This window comes from Drosophila suzukii, chromosome 3 (genome assembly GCF_043229965.1).
Source record: "Drosophila suzukii chromosome 3, CBGP_Dsuzu_IsoJpt1.0, whole genome shotgun sequence".
NCBI classification, from domain to species: domain Eukaryota; kingdom Metazoa; phylum Arthropoda; class Insecta; order Diptera; family Drosophilidae; genus Drosophila; species Drosophila suzukii.
In genome coordinates this window covers 34,338,276-34,362,103 of record NC_092082.1, presented here as the reverse complement: position 1 = coordinate 34,362,103, position 23,828 = coordinate 34,338,276, and the positions used below count along the sequence as shown (strand labels likewise).

Here is a 23,828-nt window from a genome sequence, read left to right as displayed (position 1 = left end):
GCTCTGCAACCTCGAATTATGTTCTTAAACCGAAAGAGATGGCTGCTGCATCCTTTTTCTGGCGTATTGTGCCTTTTAAAGAAAATGTAATTTTTGACGTCCATTTTTATACCCGTTACTCGTAGAGTAAAAGGGTATACTAGATTCGTCGGAAAGTATGTAACAGGCATAAGGAAGCGTTTCCGACCCCATAAAGTATATATATATTCTTGATCAGGGTCACTAGCCGAGTCGATCTAGCCATGTCCGTCTGTCTGTCTGTCCGGATGAACGCTGAAATCTCGGAAACTATGAGAGCTAGGCTATTGAGATTTGGTGTGCAGATTCGTGAGTTCGCAAGTTTGTTTCAGTAGAGTGCTACGCCCACTCGAACGCCCACAACCCGCCCAAAACTATGGCTCCTACAGTTTTGATGCTAGAATAAAAACTTTAACTGAAATGTAATGTTCTCATCGATACCTATCGATTGACCCAAAAAAAAGTTAGCCACGCACACCCTAACGCCCATAAACCGCCCACAAACTTCAAAAAATCGTAAATTTGAACGTGGATATCTCGGAAACTATCAAAGATAGAGAATTGGGATTTCAGATTTAGATTCCGTAGCCTTATACGCAGCGCAAGTTTGTTACGCGAACATGCCACGCCCACTCTAACGCCCACAAACCGCCCAAACCTTTGGCGCCCACAATTTTTATGCTAGACAGAATATTTTAACTGAAATGTATTAGTCTTGTCAATACCTATCGATTGGCCGAAAAAAATTTTGCTACGCCCACTCACACACAAACCTCCCAAGAAAAAAAGCTATGACGTCAGAGCCAGACAATGCGAAATGTTTTTACCCGTGTATGTGTGTGTATGTAAATAGTTGCCGGCCGAACTCAGCGGCAAAGAAAAAAGCCCTGCCGGCGCTCAGAGAGAGCAAAGTGCGCGGCTAACTTATTCTATTGAATAATGAACAATTTATCCATTTGTCCCATTGACGGGCAAAAACCTTTAAGCATCTGTAAATCTTTATTTATCTCTTTCAATGAAGCGCTGGTCAAGGGAGTTTGATGATCCATACACAACAAAGCTTTTGTATGTTTCTCTTGTTCGTCCGTCAATGGAATATTGCTCGTGTATATGGTCACCTCAAATTAGCTGTTACCAAAATATGTTAGAGTCCGTTCAAAAACAATTCCTTTTATTTGCTTTGAGAGGTTTAAACTGGGACACAGGAATTCGATTGCCCTCTTATCATGCGAGGTTGCGCCTGCTGGACTTACCAACCCTGAACCATCGTAGAAAGTGTCACGGAGTTACGTTTTTGCATAAATTAATTAATGGTGATGTTGACTCTCCCTTCCTTCTTAGTTCCCTCAACTGGAATGTACCCTGTAGAACAGTTCGTCGTTTTCGTCCGTTGTCCCTGCCAATTTGTAGATCCAATTATGCCCTTCATGATCCTTTTCGGGTTCTTTGTGACGACTATAATGCACTGTGTCACGTTTTACTGTTTGATAGCCCTAATGCAACTAATTATAATAAGCTTATGTATTTTCTATCTTCCAATAATTTGTAAATTTCTATGTTACTAGCCATTCTATGTGAGCATGTATTTTAAACTGTCTATTGTTATGTCGTCTTTTTCCATGTCCGCGATTTCGTTTACTTGCCCAAATCGGTTTAGGGCTCCGTGCGTAACAAGCATTGCTTGGTGTCGTAAGGGCCACTTGTTTGTACTGACCATAAAGCATCAACGTCCAAGAAACCAGCTTAGTTTGTTAGGTGGTCCTGGAATCGCAGATTGAATGTAAGTTCATAAAAATGTTTATTCATCACATCCTCAAACTTTAAACGCGTTTTTCTGGAAACCGTGTTTTTCTAAAATCTAATCGACGAATCAAGCTAAAATTTTGAGGGGTCAATTTGATTGTATAATCCGAGGTACTAACGTACCTCGCCACTTTGACAATTTTCAAAAATTTACGAAATCCTTACGTCAGTACCTCGGCCATTTGATTACGAATAACGGAGTATTTTCGTCTTTTGTTTCAGACGACTTTTGTGTGGTGTATCCTGCACACCGTTTAGGTCCGTAAATTTGGGAAAATCACGTTTCAGCTTCGGTCACCAGTACACTTTCTTGATAAAACTATTGTACATAAAAATATATAAACTTAAATAATAAACTAACAAAATACAAAAATAATTATTCAAAAACCTTGAATAGTTTACTTACATGAAATATCCGAAAAAGCGCTTGAAAATCGACATTCACACAGGTGAACCTGTGTTCCAGCTGTGTGTGTATATTTACATACATATTCTAACACAGTCCACTCTAAGTACTCTTTCTTATACAGTCCACTCCAACTACTTTTCTCAACTTACAAATACGGCTAAACTATTTCTAAAATTTAAAACAAAGTTACAATATCCACAAATTTACTCCAGCAAATCGTTTGCAATTTGTGCAGGTGACAAACAAACGCACCGACATACAAACATAAGCGAAGTCTTTCCAATTCCCGTAACGTTATTCCGCTATTCGCACTTTGAGGCCACTGTGAACGCTCCAGGTGCTTCTACCCCAATGTTATCCGCCTGTAAAGTCCGACGAGATCACTTCAATTCCTTGTGGCAAACGGTAAAAACAGCATACGACATATGCTCCGACTGCATTATAGCTGCAGGCGAGAGCGCCGCAGACATTAAATGCATACTAAAGTCCAAGTATTACCAAAAGTAATCCACATATGAAATATTTGCCGCGCAGCTTATGGATCAAATCCAAAAAGGCTCCTACCAAATACCTCAAGCTACAGTAACTCCGTCCTAAAATTCCACGTCTTATGGCTGTCGGCTGCTCCCTCCTATCGACACAGAGGTTTTCTCTGGGGATTATCTTCGCTGGCCGACTTTCCGGGACCTTTTCACGGCAATATACATAGACAATCCGAGTCTAACGCCCGTTGAAAAATTATTCCATTTAAATTCAATAACAAGTGGCGAAGCTCATTCCATAGTTTCAAGATCCCCACTCACCAATGATGGCTTTCGCTCAGCCTGGAATAACCTAACTGAGCGTTTCGAAAATAAGCGATTGCAGGTGAACAGTCACCTGAAAACACTTTTTAATGTGCAATCCATAGCACAGGAGTCGGGAGCAGCCTTAAAGGAACTTCAACGCACTTTTCAAGGTTGCTTATTTTTCTTAAACTTTTCCGGTGTTAATATTGAGAATTGGGACCCTATCCTGGTTTATATGTGCTCGACAAAACTACCAAAGCTCACTCTCTCATTATGGGAGCAGTCTATCCAAAATAAAGCCGAAATTCCTACGTGGCTTGAGCTTGATTCCTATTTGACGGAGCGCCATCGAACTCTTGAGGCCGTCGATAGCTTCCGATCTGCCAATTTCCACACATCATTTTCCTCCTAAGAATACTCCATCCGAATATTGGGTTCCATACCCCGCCTTGGATGGCAGGACGTACTCGAAGTATTAAATCCTACCAATGCCGAGTCTGCCAAAAGATCCATCCTCTACGGAAGTGCCACCACTTTCTACGGCTAAGGCCCCAGAATCGGCTTCAGGAAGTACATATCCAGAAGTACTGCTCCAATTCCTATTTCAGCGATCAAGCCACCCCGCCCCAACATCATATAGTACACATATGCAGAATGAATATCGCTTTTTAAATTTGAAGGATTTACGTCTTGTCGTTCAAGAGATATTTAGAGAAGGATATACGTCTTGTCGTTCAAGAGATTTTAGTTTTAAATTTCACAAAAAAATTAGGTTCAACGTACTCACGTGCTGTTCGATTGCAGCAGCTGAGTTTGACAGCTGTTATTTTAACAATGGCCTGTTAAGTTAAAATTTTCGTTATGTAACATAACATTTTGATCTGTTCTTAATTTGATAACATCAACTTTTCGAAATTTTGAATACTTTTGAAAAAGATTTATGCCAAAAAACAGGGCAAAGTCCCCATAGTGCAGTGGGCTGTGACATTCGAATATCCTTTTGAATTTGATATCCATCATCATGGCTGATTAAGAACCCCATGAAATTTTTAAATATGTTAGCGGCGCTCCGCTTCCGTTAGCAAGTTTGTTTCAAAATTTTAATCGATTCCAACCTCTTCTTTCTGCGTTCCTAAGCTAAGATCAAACTACCGCTGGTCTAAACTGTACGTGTGGCGGCAGAGAACAAGCAGAGTTTTATCGCCATACCGGCTTCATGGGAGGCTGCCGACCGCTGTCTTAAAATCATGAAGAACTTTCTAAAACAAATTTGAATTTATGATAAAAAACAAGACTATTGTACTAATTCAGCACCTTCGCAATATTTCCGTATTTCGGGTTTTTATAATTCTAGTTTAAACCGTTTGATCGATCTTCCAGTTAGTTTTAAGTCTATTTTATTAAATAGTTTTAAATTCATATTTATTTTAGAAAATAATTATAATAATTTTTCTTTCAGGCGGCTCAAAAGTTTTACTCCCTTCTTGTGCTAAAGAAATTTAAGGTGCTCCACATTGCTCAATCTGCTCCCTATGCAGACATTAATATTACCCGAGGGGCCACGTTTGAGAACCCAAAAATTTAATATTAAGCACTGCTGAAATGTAAATCTTTCTTAACTCATATCTCTAACTTATTTTTAATATAAATATATAAAAAAACATGATATGTTTATTTTAAATTGGAATTTTTTAAGCGTATAGCATTGCTACTTGAAGTACAGAGTAGAGTATAAAATAAAGTGTATTTATTCTTGATCAGGATCACTTGCGAAATCGATGTCCATCTATCCGGGTGTACGATGAGATCCATGAAACTATAAGAGCTAGAGAGATTTAAGATTCAGTTTCCTTAGCTTAGTTTGATATCCGAATGTGCCGTCAATATAATGCACCGGCTCACATTTCACTCGTCTTCTTTACCATTTGGCTCCTTGTAACTTTTAGCTATCCCCAAATCTCTAGATACAATTCCGGGGAACGCGAATCGAGTCGATTGAGGAGATAAAAATCGAAGAAGGCGATGAAAAGGGACTATTTGGCATGTTTCGATGAATGGAAAAAACGTTGGCATAAGTGCATTTTGTCGGGAGGGGATTACTTTAAGGAGGATGAAATTGGTTTAGATCAGTGGCCCCTTTTAAATTTTAGATGAATAAATAAAGATTTTCATTTTAGAAACAAGTTTGCCCAAAACCAATTTTGCGTTTCCTCTTTTGCTCTTCTTATTCGCTGACCGCTTTGCAAAGAGGGAAGAAAATAAAAGTCTTTTGCATTTGTAAGTGTATATGCGAATGATTAATTTACTTGTAAACCTACTAGTTCTAAAGCTTAAAACTGAACAAGTAATAAACGGCCTGTGTGGTTGTGCCGCGCTAATAGAAATGCCCTTAAATTTTATTTTATTATACCCGTTACTCGTAGAGTAAAAGGGTATACTAGATTCGTCGGAAAGTATGTAACAGGCAGAAGGAAGCGTTTCCGACCCCACAAAGTATATATATTCTTGATCAGGATCACTAGCCGAGTCGATCTAGCCATGTCCGTCTGTCCGTCTGTCTGTCCGTCCGGATGAACGCTGAGATCTCGGAAACTATGGGAGCTAGGCTATTGAAATTCGGCGTGCAGATTCCTGAGCTTCTTACGCAGCGCCAGTTTGTTTCAGCACAGTGCCACGCCCACTCTAACGCCCACAAACCGCCCAAAACTGTGGCTCCTACAGTTTTGATGCTAGAATAAAAATTTTAACTGAAATGTATTGTTCTCATCAATACCTATCGATTGACCCAAAAAAAAGTTTGCCACGCCCACTTTAACGCCCACAAACCGCGAAAACCTGTGACGCCCACAATTTTCATGCTAGATAAAAAATTTTAACTGAAATGTATTGGTCTCGTCAATACCTATCGATTGATCAAAAAAAAATTTGCCACGCCCACTCTAACGCCCATAACGCTTAAATCTGTATACCGCCGGTAGGTGGCGCATTTTAATCTCGCTTTGCTGCTTGCATATCTCCATATAGCTGAGTAATATATATATAGCGTTCTTCCTTGTTTTAAATTTGAAACAGAACGACGGGTATCTGATTTTCGAAAAACTTGACTATTGCGTTTCTTCATGTTTTCTCTATTAACTTTGAATTAAGTCTAACTCTTTGTCTCTCCACAGAGAATATAGGGTTACTAATAGTTTTAAATAATAAGGCCTATCTGTGTTAATATTAACGGGGCTATACCATATTTCCTTCTCTAATAGAACCACTCTTATCGCGAAGCTCGAAATAAACATCTTCTTAAACCAAATTTCCTTCTTCAGGCTCACTGTTACTATTTACCCCTTGACGAGTTCTTCCACGGCCTCATAATTTGCAGACAAATCGTCTAAACAAAGACTTTGTTTGTAACTGTCTAGCAATCCTTTCTCAAAGATGTCAGTAGAATTCTGATGCATCTTTTGGAATACGTTGTTTTGGAGGGAAGGTGTTTATATGAACGAACATATTGCTAGTTTCTAACAAGGCCAATCCCAGACAACAACAAAAGGCCTCCTGACCAGATATTTCTGCCGAATTAAACTTGTAACCAAGATACTTTAGCTTTTAACGAATGCTTGAATTGCATTAATTAGAAATAATATGTTTATAATAAATTGAATTTTTGGAAATGTTCTCTTCAGAAAATTCCTTGTAACTTGAGTTACAAGCTCACCTTGAGAAACAAAATTTTCAAGTATGACAAAATGACTAATCAAATCATTTCATCGAACGCAAAGTAAAAGACCACGAAATTTTAAAAGTTTTTGTTGTGAATTAAAAAGGTTGGTGTTCTTCAGGAAGTTTTTGAAAGTTTTCGTTGTAAATATGTGTGTTACATCCACAGTTACAAACTAATTAATGAAGACTATTAAACTGGATATACGTTCTTTATTGTTAAAGTTCACCTCTGCGGCGTGTTTCAGCTAAAACATACCGTAAATATGAGGTGAACCTTTCTATTGAAACTCAACAGCCAATAAAATCCACAACATTTCTACTTTTCCATAATAATTGGGTCCTTCTGAGTAAAAGTGCCATATGAGAAAAAGTGTTCTTATGTGTCATCAACTACAGGTTCTGCAGTGTAGTTTGCTGACATTTTGAACTATATGGCCATATAATTGAACTCATCTTAAATATTTTTGCTGAAAAACGCTCTTAATAATGGCAACCTTTAGAATCCGAGTAATCGTCTTAGGAATATAAGATTTTTATTAAAGTCTATTGTGCCACAAAATAAGACTATAAAACATTTCCAAAACAAAGATGTACAACATGTTTACTCGCATTCTATAGGTCGCCATGACTTATTTTACACTTAACAACTCGTATAGAGTAGATAAGAAAACAACAAAAGTGGTAGTAGACAGAAGATTTGAAGACAAACACAAAATATTATTCATTGTGTTTCAGTTCCAATTATTTAGGCCACATAATTAAAATTTTTGGCAAACATTGGTCTTTGTATTCTTAGCTATAGCGCGGAACCTGTAGGTTATGGCACTTGTGTTTTTATTGGACATTTGTTTAGGAGGGCCCAATTACCATGGAAAAGTAGAAACAGTTTCTGAAAATTTCACATTATTAAATTTTGTGTTTTTAGATAATAGGTAGTAGCCCAATTAATTCCGAAGAGATCAGTTTCCTCCCTAAATTTAAGAATTTCTCTATACCTATACTCAAAATATCTAGCACACGTCAGTGAGTCTGTCCTTATCAGGTGCATCTTTTCCCTAACGTGTTAGTTCAAAGTTTCTTCTTTATTTATATCAACCCCATCTATAATGCGCTTGAACACGACTATCAGTTCTGACCTACTAGTTTTAGCGGCCGACAGAGTTACAAAGCATGTTGGCAAATCAAAGCTATGAATTTATTTTTCTCTTTTTCCCAGTGCACTGTGGGCACTTTGACCTGTTTTTTTGGCATTATATAATAACTATTGAACTATGCAAGGTATTTTGATCATTTTTTTTGTAGTGGTCGGTGTACCCTTAAATTTAATTTGCAGAAGTGGGGGTGAAATTATGGGATCGGAAGTCCATTGCTCTTTGAAATACATCTGTGAAACCACAAATTCTGCTGTGCTTTCTTGCATGGTGAAGTCTTACGAGCAGCTCTGCAACCTCGAATTATGTTCTTAAACCGAAAGAGATGGCTGCTGCATCCTTTTTCTGGCGTATTGTGCCTTTTAAAGAAAATGTAATTTTTGACGTCCATTTTTATACCCGTTACTCGTAGAGTAAAAGGGTATACTAGATTCGTCGGAAAGTATGTAACAGGCATAAGGAAGCGTTTCCGACCCCATAAAGTATATATATATTCTTGATCAGGATCACTAGCCGAGTCGATCTAGCCATGTCCGTCTGTCTGTCTGTCCGGATGAACGCTGAAATCTCGGAAACTATGAGAGCTAGGCTATTGAGATTTGGTGTGCAGATTCGTGAGTTCGCAAGTTTGTTTCAGTAGAGTGCTACGCCCACTCGAACGCCCACAACCCGCCCAAAACTATGGCTCCTACAGTTTTGATGCTAGAATAAAAACTTTAACTGAAATGTAATGTTCTCATCGATACCTATCGATTGACCCAAAAAAAAGTTAGCCACGCACACCCTAACGCCCATAAACCGCCCACAAACTTCAAAAAATCGTAAATTTGAACGTGGATATCTCGGAAACTATCAAAGATAGAGAATTGGGATTTCAGATTTAGATTCCGTAGCCTTATACGCAGCGCAAGTTTGTTACGCGAACATGCCACGCCCACTCTAACGCCCACAAACCGCCCAAACCTTTGGCGCCCACAATTTTTATGCTAGACAGAAAATTTTAACTGAAATGTATTAGTCTTGTCAATACCTATCGATTGGCCGAAAAAAATTTTGCTACGCCCACTCACACACAAACCTCCCAAGAAAAAAAGCTATGACGTCAGAGCCAGACAATGCGAAATGTTTTTACCCGTGTATGTGTGTGTATGTAAATAGTTGCCGGCCGAACTCAGCGGCAAAGAAAAAAGCCCTGCCGGCGCTCAGAGAGAGCAAAGTGCGCGGCTAACTTATTCTATTGAATAATGAACAATTTATTCATTTGTCCCATTGACGGGCAAAAACCTTTAAGCATCTGTAAATCTTTATTTATCTCTTTCAATGAAGCGCTGGTCAAGGGAGTTTGATGATCCATACACAACAAAGCTTTTGTATGTTTCTCTTGTTCGTCCGTCAATGGAATATTGCTCGTGTATATGGTCACCTCAAATTAGCTGTTACCAAAATATGTTAGAGTCCGTTCAAAAACAATTCCTTTTATTTGCTTTGAGAGGTTTAAACTGGGACACAGGAATTCGATTGCCCTCTTATCATGCGAGGTTGCGCCTGCTGGACTTACCAACCCTGAACCATCGTAGAAAGTGTCACGGAGTTACGTTTTTGCATAAATTAATTAATGGTGATGTTGACTCTCCCTTCCTTCTTAGTTCCCTCAACTGGAATGTACCCTGTAGAACAGTTCGTCGTTTTCGTCCGTTGTCCCTGCCAATTTGTAGATCCAATTATGCCCTTCATGATCCTTTTCGGGTTCTTTGTGACGACTATAATGCACTGTGTCACGTTTTACTGTTTGATAGCCCTAATGCAACTAATTATAATAAGCTTATGTATTTTCTATCTTCCAATAATTTGTAAATTTCTATGTTACTAGCCATTCTATGTGAGCATGTATTTTAAACTGTCTATTGTTATGTCGTCTTTTTCCATGTCCGCGATTTCGTTTACTTGCCCAAATCGGTTTAGGGCTCCGTGCGTAACAAGCATTGCTTGGTGTCGTAAGGGCCACTTGTTTGTACTGACCATAAAGCATCAACGTCCAAGAAACCAGCTTAGTTTGTTAGGTGGTCCTGGAATCGCAGATTGAATGTAAGTTCATAAAAATGTTTATTCATCACATCCTCAAACTTTAAACGCGTTTTTCTGGAAACCGTGTTTTTCTAAAATCTAATCGACGAATCAAGCTAAAATTTTGAGGGGTCAATTTGATTGTATAATCCGAGGTACTAACGTACCTCGCCACTTTGACAATTTTCAAAAATTTACGAAATCCTTACGTCAGTACCTCGGCCATTTGATTACGAATAACGGAGTATTTTCGTCTTTTGTTTCAGACGACTTTTGTGTGGTGTATCCTGCACACCGTTTAGGTCCGTAAATTTGGGAAAATCACGTTTCAGCTTCGGTCACCAGTACACTTTCTTGATAAAACTATTGTACATAAAAATATATAAACTTAAATAATAAACTAACAAAATACAAAAATAATTATTCAAAAACCTTGAATAGTTTACTTACATGAAATATCCGAAAAAGCGCTTGAAAATCGACATTCACACAGGTGAACCTGTGTTCCAGCTGTGTGTGTATATTTACATACATATTCTAACACAGTCCACTCTAAGTACTCTTTCTTATACAGTCCACTCCAACTACTTTTCTCAACTTACAAATACGGCTAAACTATTTCTAAAATTTAAAACAAAGTTACAATATCCACAAATTTACTCCAGCAAATCGTTTGCAATTTGTGCAGGTGACAAACAAACGCACCGACATACAAACATAAGCGAAGTCTTTCCAATTCCCGTAACGTTATTCCGCTATTCGCACTTTGAGGCCACTGTGAACGCTCCAGGTGCTTCTACCCCAATGTTATCCGCCTGTAAAGTCCGACGAGATCACTTCAATTCCTTGTGGCAAACGGTAAAAACAGCATACGACATATGCTCCGACTGCATTATAGCTGCAGGCGAGAGCGCCGCAGACATTAAATGCATACTAAAGTCCAAGTATTACCAAAAGTAATCCACATATGAAATATTTGCCGCGCAGCTTATGGATCAAATCCAAAAAGGCTCCTACCAAATACCTCAAGCTACAGTAACTCCGTCCTAAAATTCCACGTCTTATGGCTGTCGGCTGCTCCCTCCTATCGACACAGAGGTTTTCTCTGGGGATTATCTTCGCTGGCCGACTTTCCGGGACCTTTTCACGGCAATATACATAGACAATCCGAGTCTAACGCCCGTTGAAAAATTATTCCATTTAAATTCAATAACAAGTGGCGAAGCTCATTCCATAGTTTCAAGATCCCCACTCACCAATGATGGCTTTCGCTCAGCCTGGAATAACCTAACTGAGCGTTTCGAAAATAAGCGATTGCAGGTGAACAGTCACCTGAAAACACTTTTTAATGTGCAATCCATAGCACAGGAGTCGGGAGCAGCCTTAAAGGAACTTCAACGCACTTTTCAAGGTTGCTTATTTTTCTTAAACTTTTCCGGTGTTAATATTGAGAATTGGGACCCTATCCTGGTTTATATGTGCTCGACAAAACTACCAAAGCTCACTCTCTCATTATGGGAGCAGTCTATCCAAAATAAAGCCGAAATTCCTACGTGGCTTGAGCTTGATTCCTATTTGACGGAGCGCCATCGAACTCTTGAGGCCGTCGATAGCTTCCGATCTGCCAATTTCCACACATCATTTTCCTCCTAAGAATACTCCATCCGAATATTGGGTTCCATACCCCGCCTTGGATGGCAGGACGTACTCGAAGTATTAAATCCTACCAATGCCGAGTCTGCCAAAAGATCCATCCTCTACGGAAGTGCCACCACTTTCTACGGCTAAGGCCCCAGAATCGGCTTCAGGAAGTACATATCCAGAAGTACTGCTCCAATTCCTATTTCAGCGATCAAGCCACCCCGCCCCAACATCATATAGTACACATATGCAGAATGAATATCGCTTTTTAAATTTGAAGGATTTACGTCTTGTCGTTCAAGAGATATTTAGAGAAGGATATACGTCTTGTCGTTCAAGAGATTTTAGTTTTAAATTTCACAAAAAAATTAGGTTCAACGTACTCACGTGCTGTTCGATTGCAGCAGCTGAGTTTGACAGCTGTTATTTTAACAATGGCCTGTTAAGTTAAAATTTTCGTTATGTAACATAACATTTTGATCTGTTCTTAATTTGATAACATCAACTTTTCGAAATTTTGAATACTTTTGAAAAAGATTTATGCCAAAAAACAGGGCAAAGTCCCCATAGTGCAGTGGGCTGTGACATTCGAATATCCTTTTGAATTTGATATCCATCATCATGGCTGATTAAGAACCCCATGAAATTTTTAAATATGTTAGCGGCGCTCCGCTTCCGTTAGCAAGTTTGTTTCAAAATTTTAATCGATTCCAACCTCTTCTTTCTGCGTTCCTAAGCTAAGATCAAACTACCGCTGGTCTAAACTGTACGTGTGGCGGCAGAGAACAAGCAGAGTTTTATCGCCATACCGGCTTCATGGGAGGCTGCCGACCGCTGTCTTAAAATCATGAAGAACTTTCTAAAACAAATTTGAATTTATGATAAAAAAACAAGACTATTGTACTAATTCAGCACCTTCGCAATATTTCCGTATTTCGGGTTTTTATAATTCTAGTTTAAACCGTTTGATCGATCTTCCAGTTAGTTTTAAGTCTATTTTATTAAATAGTTTTAAATTCATATTTATTTTAGAAAATAATTATAATAATTTTTCTTTCAGGCGGCTCAAAAGTTTTACTCCCTTCTTGTGCTAAAGAAATTTAAGGTGCTCCACATTGCTCAATCTGCTCCCTATGCAGACATTAATATTACCCGAGGGGCCACGTTTGAGAACCCAAAAATTTAATATTAAGCACTGCTGAAATGTAAATCTTTCTTAACTCATATCTCTAACTTATTTTTAATATAAATATATAAAAAAACATGATATGTTTATTTTAAATTGGAATTTTTTAAGCGTATAGCATTGCTACTTGAAGTACAGAGTAGAGTATAAAATAAAGTGTATTTATTCTTGATCAGGATCACTTGCGAAATCGATGTCCATCTATCCGGGTGTACGATGAGATCCATGAAACTATAAGAGCTAGAGAGATTTAAGATTCAGTTTCCTTAGCTTAGTTTGATATCCGAATGTGCCGTCAATATAATGCACCGGCTCACATTTCACTCGTCTTCTTTACCATTTGGCTCCTTGTAACTTTTAGCTATCCCCAAATCTCTAGATACAATTCCGGGGAACGCGAATCGAGTCGATTGAGGAGATAAAAATCGAAGAAGGCGATGAAAAGGGACTATTTGGCATGTTTCGATGAATGGAAAAAACGTTGGCATAAGTGCATTTTGTCGGGAGGGGATTACTTTAAGGAGGATGAAATTGGTTTAGATCAGTGGTCGGCAGCGGCCTATCTAGTGAGCATAGGGAAGTGTTCTGCCCATCCTCTGCTCGCTCACGTATAACGTACATGTTCGTGTGACTTCGGCATGGGTCTTCGGGTAATTTTTTTCTCAACTTCGGCGCGCTTTTTTGTTGCTGCGGCAGAGGATCTCAGTGCAAAGCAGAGAAACGTCTCGCTTCAGCACGCCGCGCGCAAGCTTCGTGTTTGTTACACTCACACTAATGCAAGGCAAACTTGTGATGGTATGTGTGTGCCGACCACTGATTTAGATGAATAAATAAAGATTTTCATTTTAGAAACAAGTTTGCCCAAAACCAATTTTGCGTTTCCTCTTTTGCTCTTCTTATTCGCTGACCGCTTTGCAAAGAGGGAAGAAAATAAAAGTCTTTTGCATTTGTGTAAGTGTATATGCGAATGATTAATTTACTTGTAAACCTACTAGTTCTAAAGCTTAAAACTGAACAAGTAATAAACGGCCTGTGTGGTTGTGCCGCGCTAATAGAAATGCCCTTAAATTTTATTTTATTATACCCGTTACTCGTAGAGTAAAAGGGTATACTAGATTCGTCGGAAAGTATGTAACAGGCAGAAGGAAGCGTTTCCGACCCCACAAAGTATATATATTCTTGATCAGGATCACTAGCCGAGTCGATCTAGCCATGTCCGTCTGTCCGTCTGTCCGTCTGTCTGTCCGTCCGGATGAACGCTGAGATCTCGGAAACTATGGGAGCTAGGCTATTGAAATTCGGCGTGCAGATTCCTGAGCTTCTTACGCAGCGCCAGTTTGTTTCAGCACAGTGCCACGCCCACTCTAACGCCCACAAACCGCCCAAAACTGTGGCTCCTACAGTTTTGATGCTAGAATAAAAATTTTAACTGAAATGTATTGTTCTCATCAATACCTATCGATTGACCCAAAAAAAAGTTTGCCACGCCCACTTTAACGCCCACAAACCGCGAAAACCTGTGACGCCCACAATTTTCATGCTAGATAAAAAATTTTAACTGAAATGTATTGGTCTCGTCGATACATATCGATTGATCCAAAAAAAAATTTGCCACGCCCACTCTAACGCCCATAACGCTTAAATCTGTATACCGCCGGTAGGTGGCGCATTTTAATCTCGCTTTGCTGCTTGCATATCTCCATATAGCTGAGTAATATATATATAGCGTTCTTCCTTGTTTTAAATTTGAAACAGAACGACGGGTATCTGATTTTCGAAAAACTTGACTATTGCGTTTCTTCATGTTTTCTCTATTAACTTTGAATTAATTCTAACTCTTTGTCTCTCCACAGAGAATATAGGGTTACTAATAGTTTTAAATAATAAGGCCTATCTGTGTTAATATTAACGGGGCTATACCATATTTCCTTCTCTAATAAAACCACTCTTATCGCGAAGCTCGAAATAAACATCTTCTTAAATCAAATTTCCTTCTTCAGGCTCACTGTTACTATTTACCCCTTGACGAGTTCTTCCACGGCCTCATAATTTGCAGACAAATCGTCTAAACAAAGACTTTGTTTGTAACTGTCTAGCAATCCTTTCTCAAAGATGTCAGTAGAATTCTGATGCATCTTTTGGAATACGTTGTTTTGGAGGGAAGGTGTTTATATGAACGAACATATTGCTAGTTTCTAACAAGGCCAATCCCAGACAACAACAAAAGGCCTCCTGACCAGATATTTCTGCCGAATTAAACTTGTAACCAAGATACTTTAGCTTTTAACGAATGCTTGAATTGCATTAATTAGAAATAATATGTTTATAATAAATTGAATTTTTGGAAATGTTCTCTTCAGAAAATTCCTTGTAACTTGAGTTACAAGCTCACCTTGAGAAACAAAATTTTCAAGTATGACAAAATGACTAATCAAATCATTTCATCGAACGCAAAGTAAAAGACCACGAAATTTTAAAAGTTTTTGTTGTGAATTAAAAAGGTTGGTGTTCTTCAGGAAGTTTTTGAAAGTTTTCGTTGTAAATATGTGTGTTACATCCACAGTTACAAACTAATTAATGAAGACTATTAAACTGGATATACGTTCTTTATTGTTAAAGTTCACCTCTGCGGCGTGTTTCAGCTAAAACATACCGTAAATATGAGGTGAACCTTTCTATTGAAACTCAACAGCCAATAAAATCCACAACATTTCTACTTTTCCATAATAATTGGGTCCTTCTGAGTAAAAGTGCCATATGAGAAAAAGTGTTCTTATGTGTCATCAACTACAGGTTCTGCAGTGTAGTTTGCTGACATTTTGAACTATATGGCCATATAATTGAACTCATCTTAAATATTTTTGCTGAAAAACGCTCTTAATAATGGCAACCTTTAGAATCCGAGTAATCGTCTTAGGAATATAAGATTTTTATTAAAGTCTATTGTGCCACAAAATAAGACTATAAAACATTTCCAAAACAAAGATGTACAACATGTTTACTCGCATTCTATAGGTCGCCATGACTTATTTTACACTTAACAACTCGTATAGAGTAGATAAGAAAACAACAAAAGTGGTAGTAGACAGAAGATTTGAAGACAAACACAAAATATTATTCATTGTGTTTCAGTTCCAATTATTTAGGCCACATAATTAAAATTTTTGGCAAACATTGGTCTTTGTATTCTTAGCTATAGCGCGGAACCTGTAGGTTATGGCACTTGTGTTTTTATTGGACATTTGTTTAGGAGGGCCCAATTACCATGGAAAAGTAGAAACAGTTTCTGAAAATTTCACATTATTAAATTTTGTGTTTTTAGATAATAGGTAGTAGCCCAATTAATTCCGAAGAGATCAGTTTCCTCCCTAAATTTAAGAATTTCTCTATACCTATACTCAAAATATCTAGCACACGTCAGTGAGTCTGTCCTTATCAGGTGCATCTTTTCCCTAACGTGTTAGTTCAAAGTTTCTTCTTTATTTATATCAACCCCATCTATAATGCGCTTGAACACGACTATCAGCTCTGACCTACTAGTTTTAGCGGCCGACAGAGTTACAAAGCATGTTGGCAAATCAAAGCTATGAATTTATTTTTCTCTTTTTCCCAGTGCACTGTGGGCACTTTGACCTGTTTTTTTGGCATTATATAATAACTCCTGAACTATGCAAGGTATTTTGATCATTTTTTTTGTAGTGGTCGGTGTACCCTTAAATTTAATTTGCAGAAGTGGGGGTGAAATTATGGGATCGGAAGTCCATTGCTCTTTGAAATACATCTGTGAAACCACAAATTCTGCTGTGCTTTCTTGCATGGTGAAGTCTTACGAGCAGCTCTGCAACCTCGAATTATGTTCTTAAACCGAAAGAGATGGCTGCTGCATCCTTTTTCTGGCGTATTGTGCCTTTTAAAGAAAATGTAATTTTTGACGTCCATTTTTATACCCGTTACTCGTAGAGTAAAAGGGTATACTAGATTCGTCGGAAAGTATGTAACAGGCATAAGGAAGCGTTTCCGACCCCATAAAGTATATATATATTCTTGATCAGGATCACTAGCCGAGTCGATCTAGCCATGTCCGTCTGTCTGTCTGTCCGGATGAACGCTGAAATCTCGGAAACTATGAGAGCTAGGCTATTGAGATTTGGTGTGCAGATTCGTGAGTTCGCAAGTTTGTTTCAGTAGAGTGCTACGCCCACTCGAACGCCCACAACCCGCCCAAAACTATGGCTCCTACAGTTTTGATGCTAGAATAAAAACTTTAACTGAAATGTAATGTTCTCATCGATACCTATCGATTGACCCAAAAAAAAGTTAGCCACGCACACCCTAACGCCCATAAACCGCCCACAAACTTCAAAAAATCGTAAATTTGAACGTGGATATCTCGGAAACTATCAAAGATAGAGAATTGGGATTTCAGATTTAGATTCCGTAGCCTTATACGCAGCGCAAGTTTGTTACGCGAACATGCCACGCCCACTCTAACGCCCACAAACCGCCCAAACCTTTGGCGCCCACAATTTTTATGCTAGACAGAAAATTTTAACTGAAATGTATTAGTCTTGTCAATACCTATCGATTGGCCGAAAAAAATTTTGCTACGCCCACTCACACACAAACCTCCCAAGAAAAAAAGCTATGACGTCAGAGCCAGACAATGCGAAATGTTTTTACCCGTGTATGTGTGTGTATGTAAATAGTTGCCGGCCGAACTCAGCGGCAAAGAAAAAAGCCCTGCCGGCGCTCAGAGAGAGCAAAGTGCGCGGCTAACTTATTCTATTGAATAATGAACAATTTATCCATTTGTCCCATTGACGGGCAAAAACCTTTAAGCATCTGTAAATCTTTATTTATCTCTTTCAATGAAGCGCTGGTCAAGGGAGTTTGATGATCCATACACAACAAAGCTTTTGTATGTTTCTCTTGTTCGTCCGTCAATGGAATATTGCTCGTGTATATGGTCACCTCAAATTAGCTGTTACCAAAATATGTTAGAGTCCGTTCAAAAACAATTCCTTTTATTTGCTTTGAGAGGTTTAAACTGGGACACAGGAATTCGATTGCCCACTTATCATGCGAGGTTGCGCCTGCTGGACTTACCAACCCTGAACCATCGTAGAAAGTGTCACGGAGTTACGTTTTTGCATAAATTAATTAATGGTGATGTTGACTCTCCCTTCCTTCTTAGTTCCCTCAACTGGAATGTACCCTGTAGAACAGTTCGTCGTTTTCGTCCGTTGTCCCTGCCAATTTGTAGATCCAATTATGCCCTTCATGATCCTTTTCGGGTTCTTTGTGACGACTATAATGCACTGTGTCACGTTTTACTGTTTGATAGCCCTAATGCAACTAATTATAATAAGCTTATGTATTTTCTATCTTCCAATAATTTGTAAATTTCTATGTTACTAGCCATTCTATGTGAGCATGTATTTTAAACTGTCTATTGTTATGTCGTCTTTTTCCATGTCCGCGATTTCGTTTACTTGCCCAAATCGGTTTAGGGCTCCGTGCGTAACAAGCATTGCTTGGTGTCGTAAGGGCCACTTGTTTGTACTGACCATAAAGCATCAACGTCCAAGAAACCAGCTTAGTTTGTTAGGTGGTCCTGGAATCGCAGATTGAATGTAAGTTCATAAAAATGTTTATTCATCACATCCTCAAACTTTAAACGCGTTTTTCTGGAAACCGTGTTTTTCTAAAATCTATTCGACGAATCAAGCTAAAATTTTGAGGGGTCAATTTGATTGTATAATCCGAGGTACTAACGTACCTCGCCACTTTGACAATTTTCAAAAATTTACGAAATCCTTACGTCAGTACCTCGGCCACTTGATTACGAATAACGGAGTATTTTCGTCTTTTGTTTCAGACGACTTTTGTGTGGTGTATCCTGCACACCGTTTAGGTCCGTAAATTTGGGAAAATCACGTTTCAGCTTCGGTCACCAGTACACTTTCTTGATAAAACTATTGTACATAAAAATATATAAACTTAAATAATAAACTAACAAAATACAAAAATAATTATTCAAAAACCTTGAATAGTTTACTTACATGAAATATCCGAAAAAGCGCTTGAAAATCGACATTCACACAGGTGAACCTGTGTTCCAGCTGTGTGTGTATATTTACATACATATTCTAACACAGTCCACTCTAAGTACTCTTTCTTATACAGTCCACTCCAACTACTTTTCTCAACTTACAAATACGGCTAAACTATTTCTAAAATTTAAAACAAAGTCACAATATCCACAAATTTACTCCAGCAAATCGTTTGCAATTTGTGCAGGTGACAAACAAACGCACCGACATACAAACATAAGCGAAGTCTTTCCAATTCCCGTAACGTTATTCCGCTATTCGCACTTTGAGGCCACTGTGAACGCTCCAGGTGCTTCTACCCCAATGTTATCCGCCTGTAAAGTCCGACGAGATCACTTCAGTTCCTTGTGGCAAACGGTAAAAACAGCATACGACATATGCTCCGACTGCATTATAGCTGCAGGCGAGAGCGCCGCAGACATTAAATGCATACTAAAGTCCAAGTATTACCAAAAGTAATCCACATATGAAATATTTGCCGCGCAGCTTATGGATCAAATCCAAAAAGGCTCCTACCAAATACCTCAAGCTACAGTAACTCCGTCCTAAAATTCCACGTCTTATGGCTGTCGGCTGCTCCCTCCTATCGACACAGAGGTTTTCTCTGGGGATTATCTTCGCTGGCCGACTTTCCGGGACCTTTTCACGGCAATATACATAGACAATCCGAGTCTAACGCCCGTTGAAAAATTATTCCATTTAAATTCAATAACAAGTGGCGAAGCTCATTCCATAGTTTCAAGATCCCCACTCACCAATGATGGCTTTCGCTCAGCCTGGAATAACCTAACTGAGCGTTTCGAAAATAAGCGATTGCAGGTGAACAGTCACCTGAAAACACTTTTTAATGTGCAATCCATAGCACAGGAGTCGGGAGCAGCCTTAAAGGAACTTCAACGCACTTTTCAAGGTTGCTTATTTTTCTTAAACTTTTCCGGTGTTAATATTGAGAATTGGGACCCTATCCTGGTTTATATGTGCTCGACAAAACTACCAAAGCTCACTCTCTCATTATGGGAGCAGTCTATCCAAAATAAAGCCGAAATTCCTACGTGGCTTGAGCTTGATTCCTATTTGACGGAGCGCCATCGAACTCTTGAGGCCGTCGATAGCTTCCGATCTGCCAATTTCCACACATCATTTTCCTCCTAAGAATACTCCATCCGAATATTGGGTTCCATACCCCGCCTTGGATGGCAGGACGTACTCGAAGTATTAAATCCTACCAATGCCGAGTCTGCCAAAAGATCCATCCTCTACGGAAGTGCCACCACTTTCTACGGCTAAGGCCCCAGAATCGGCTTCAGGAAGTACATATCCAGAAGTACTGCTCCAATTCCTATTTCAGCGATCAAGCCACCCCGCCCCAACATCATATAGTACACATATGCAGAATGAATATCGCTTTTTAAATTTGAAGGATTTACGTCTTGTCGTTCAAGAGATATTTAGAGAAGGATATACGTCTTGTCGTTCAAGAGATATTAGTTTTAAATTTCACAAAAAAATTAGGTTCAACGTACTCACGTGCTGTTCGATTGCAGCAGCTGAGTTTGACAGCTGTTATTTTAACAATGGCCTGTTAAGTTAAAATTTTCGTTATGTAACATAACATTTTGATCTGTTCTTAATTTGATAACATCAACTTTTCGAAATTTTGAATACTTTTGAAAAAGATTTATGCCAAAAAACAGGGCAAAGTCCCCATAGTGCAGTGGGCTGTGACATTCGAATATCCTTTTGAATTTAATATCCATCATCATGGCTGATTAAGAACCCCATGAAATTTTTAAATATGTTAGCGGCGCTCCGCTTCCGTTAGCAAGTTTGTTTCAAATTTTAATCGATTCCAACCTCTTCTTTCTGCGTTCCTAAGCTAAGATCAAACTACCGCTGGTCTAAACTGTACGTGTGGCGGCAGAGAACAAGCAGAGTTTTATCGCCATACCGGCTTCATGGGAGGCTGCCGACCGCTGTCTTAAAATCATGAAGAACTTTCTAAAACAAATTTGAATTTATGATAAAAAACAAGACTATTGTACTAATTCAGCACCTTCGCAATATTTCCGTATTTCGGGTTTTTATAATTCTAGTTTAAACCGTTTGATCGATCTTCCAGTTAGTTTTAAGTCTATTTTATTAAATAGTTTTAAATTCATATTTATTTTAGAAAATAATTATAATAATTTTTCTTTCAGGCGGCTCAAAAGTTTTACTCCCTTCTTGTGCTAAAGAAATTTAAGGTGCTCCACATTGCTCAATCTGCTCCCTATGCAGACATTAATATTACCCGAGGGGCCACGTTTGAGAACCCAAAAATTTAATATTAAGCACTGCTGAAATGTAAATCTTTCTTAACTCATATCTCTAACTTATTTTTAATATAAATATATAAAAAAACATGATATGTTTATTTTAAATTGGAATTTTTTAAGCGTATAGCATTGCTACTTGAAGTACAGAGTAGAGTATAAAATAAAGTGTATTTATTCTTGATCAGGATCACTTGCGAAATCGATGTCCATCTATCCGGGTGTACGATGAGATCCATGAAACTATAAGAGCTAGAGAGATTTAAGATTCAGTTTCCTTAGCTTAGTTTGATATCCGAATGTGCCGTCAATATAATGCACCGGCTCACATTTCACTCGTCTTCTTTACCATTTGGCTCCTTGTAACTTTTAGCTATCCCCAAATCTCTAGATACAATTCCGGGGAACGCGAATCGAGTCGATTGAGGAGATAAAAATCGAAGAAGGCGATGAAAAGGGACTATTTGGCATGTTTCGATGAATGGAAAAAACGTTGGCATAAGTGCATTTTGTCGGGAGGGGATTACTTTAAGGAGGATGAAATTCGTTTAGATCAGTGGTCGGCAGCGGCCTATCTAGTGAGCATAGGGAAGTGTTCTGCCCATCCTCTGCTCGCTCACGTATAACGTACATGTTCGTGTGACTTCGGCATGGGTCTTCGGGTAATTTTTTTCTCAACTTCGGCGCGCTTTTTTGTTGCTGCGGCAGAGGATCTCAGTGCAAAGCAGAGAAACGTCTCGCTTCAGCACGCCGCGCGCAAGCTTCGTGTTTGTTACACTCACACTAATGCAAGGCAAACTTGTGATGGTATGTGTGTGCCGACCACTGATTTAGATGAATAAATAAAGATTTTCATTTTAGAAACAAGTTTGCCCAAAACCAATTTTGCGTTTCCTCTTTTGCTCTTCTTATTCGCTGACCGCTTTGCAAAGAGGGAAGAAAATAAAAGTCTTTTGCATTTGTGTAAGTGTATATGCGAATGATTAATTTACTTGTAAACCTACTAGCTCTAAAGCTTAAAACTGAACAAGTAATAAACGGCCTGTGTGGTTGTGCCGCGCTAATAGAAATGCCCTTAAATTTTATTTTATTTTTAATTTGAAACAGAACGACGGGTATCTGATTTTCGAGAAACTTGACTATTGCGTTTCTTCATGTTCTCTCTATTAACTTTGAATTAATTCTAACTCTTTGTCTCTCCACAGATAATATAGGGTTACTAATAGTTTTAAATACTAAGGCCTATCTGTGTTAATATTAACGGGGCTATACCATATAGTACTCGGCTTATTTCCTTCTCTAATAAAACCATTCTTATTGCGAAGCTCGAAATAAACATCTTCTTAAATCAAATTTCCTTCTTCAGGCTCACTGTTACTATTTACCCCTTGACGAGCTCTTCCACGGCCTCATAATTTGCAGACAAATCGGCTAAACAAAGACTTTGTTTGTAACTGTCTAGCAATCCTTTCTCAAAGATGTCAGTAGAATTCTGATGCATCTTTTGGAATACGTTGTTTTGGAGGGAAGGTTTTATATGAACGAACATATTGCTAGTTTCTAACAAGGCCAATCCCAGACAACAACAAAAGGCCTCCTGACCAGATATTTCTGCCGAATTAAACTTGTAACCAAGATACTTTAACTTTTAACGAATGCTTGAATTGCATTAATTAGAAATAATATGTTTATAATAAATTGAATTTTTGGAAATGTTCTCTTCAGAAAATTCCTTGTAACTCAAGCTCACCTTGAGAAACAAAATTTTCAAGTATGACAAAATCACTAATCAAATCATATCATCGAACGCAAAGTAAAAGACCACGAAATTTTAAAAGTTTTCCCTGTGAAGTAAAAAGGTTGGTGTTTTTCAGGAAGTTTTTGAAAGTTTTCGTTGTAAATGTATGTGTTACATCCACAGTTACAAACTAATTAATGAAGACTATTAAACTGGATATACGTTCTTTATTGTTAAAGTTCACCTCTGCGGCGTGTTTCAGCTAAAACATACCGTAAATATGAGGTGAACCTTTCTATTGAAACTCAACAGCCAATAAAATCCGCAACATATCTACTTTTCCATAATAATTGGGTCCTTCTGAGTAAAAGTGCCATATGAGAAAAAGTGTTCTTATGTGTCATCAACTACAGGTTCTGCAGTGTAGTTTGCTGACATTTTGAACTATATGGCCATATAACTGAACTCATCTTAAATATTTTTGCTGAAAAACACTCTTAATAATGGCAACCTTTAGAATCCGAGTAATCGTCTTAGGAATATAAGATTTGTATTGAAGTCTAATGTGCCACAAAATAAGACTATAAAACATTTCCAAAACAAAGATGATTTAAATAAATATAAAAATATTTGTGTACAACATGTTTACTCGAATTCTATAGGTCGCCATGACTTATTTTACACTTAACAACTCGTATAGAGTAGATAAGAAAACAACAAAAGTGGTAGTAGACAGAAGATTTGAAGACAAACACAAAATATAATTTATTGTGTTTCAGTTCCAATTATTTAGGCCACATAATTAAAATTTTTGGCAAACATTGGTCTTTGTATTCTTAGCTATAGCGCGGAACCTGTAGGTTATGGCACTTGTGTTTTTATTGGACATTT

The 23,828-nt window shown here is 38.2% G+C and overlaps 4 long non-coding RNA genes across 7 annotated transcripts; 1 reads left to right on the top strand and 3 right to left on the bottom strand.

Annotated features, from left to right (window-relative positions):
* Positions 1 to 970: 970 nt before the first annotated feature.
* LOC139353054 (uncharacterized) lies at positions 971 to 3,532 on the bottom strand. 2 transcript variants are annotated; one of them, XR_011604180.1, is made up of 3 exons: positions 2,483 to 3,532; positions 2,228 to 2,398; positions 971 to 2,140 (listed from the first exon to the last, which is right to left on the bottom strand). It is a non-coding gene; the product is annotated as an uncharacterized lncRNA (long non-coding RNA). The 2 variants fall into 2 exon arrangements; XR_011604181.1 differs by having other exon boundaries at positions 2,228 to 2,950; positions 3,034 to 3,531.
* A 5,635-nt stretch (positions 3,533 to 9,167) lies between these two features.
* LOC139352965 (uncharacterized) lies at positions 9,168 to 11,702 on the bottom strand. Of its 2 annotated transcripts, none has more exons than XR_011604024.1 (3): positions 10,653 to 11,702; positions 10,398 to 10,568; positions 9,168 to 10,310 (listed from the first exon to the last, which is right to left on the bottom strand). It is a non-coding gene; the product is annotated as an uncharacterized lncRNA (long non-coding RNA). The 2 variants fall into 2 exon arrangements; XR_011604025.1 differs by having other exon boundaries at positions 9,255 to 10,310; positions 10,398 to 11,120; positions 11,204 to 11,701.
* Positions 11,703 to 14,369: 2,667 nt separating this feature from the next.
* Positions 14,370 to 21,307, top strand: LOC139352967 (uncharacterized). Its single transcript, XR_011604028.1, has 2 exons — positions 14,370 to 18,407; positions 21,086 to 21,307. It is a non-coding gene; the product is annotated as an uncharacterized lncRNA (long non-coding RNA).
* On the bottom strand, positions 18,409 to 19,224 carry LOC139352966 (uncharacterized). 2 transcript variants are annotated; one of them, XR_011604027.1, is made up of 3 exons: positions 19,092 to 19,224; positions 18,837 to 19,007; positions 18,409 to 18,749 (listed from the first exon to the last, which is right to left on the bottom strand). It is a non-coding gene; the product is annotated as an uncharacterized lncRNA (long non-coding RNA). The 2 variants fall into 2 exon arrangements; XR_011604026.1 differs by having other exon boundaries at positions 18,837 to 19,191.
* Positions 21,308 to 23,828: the final 2,521 nt, after the last annotated feature.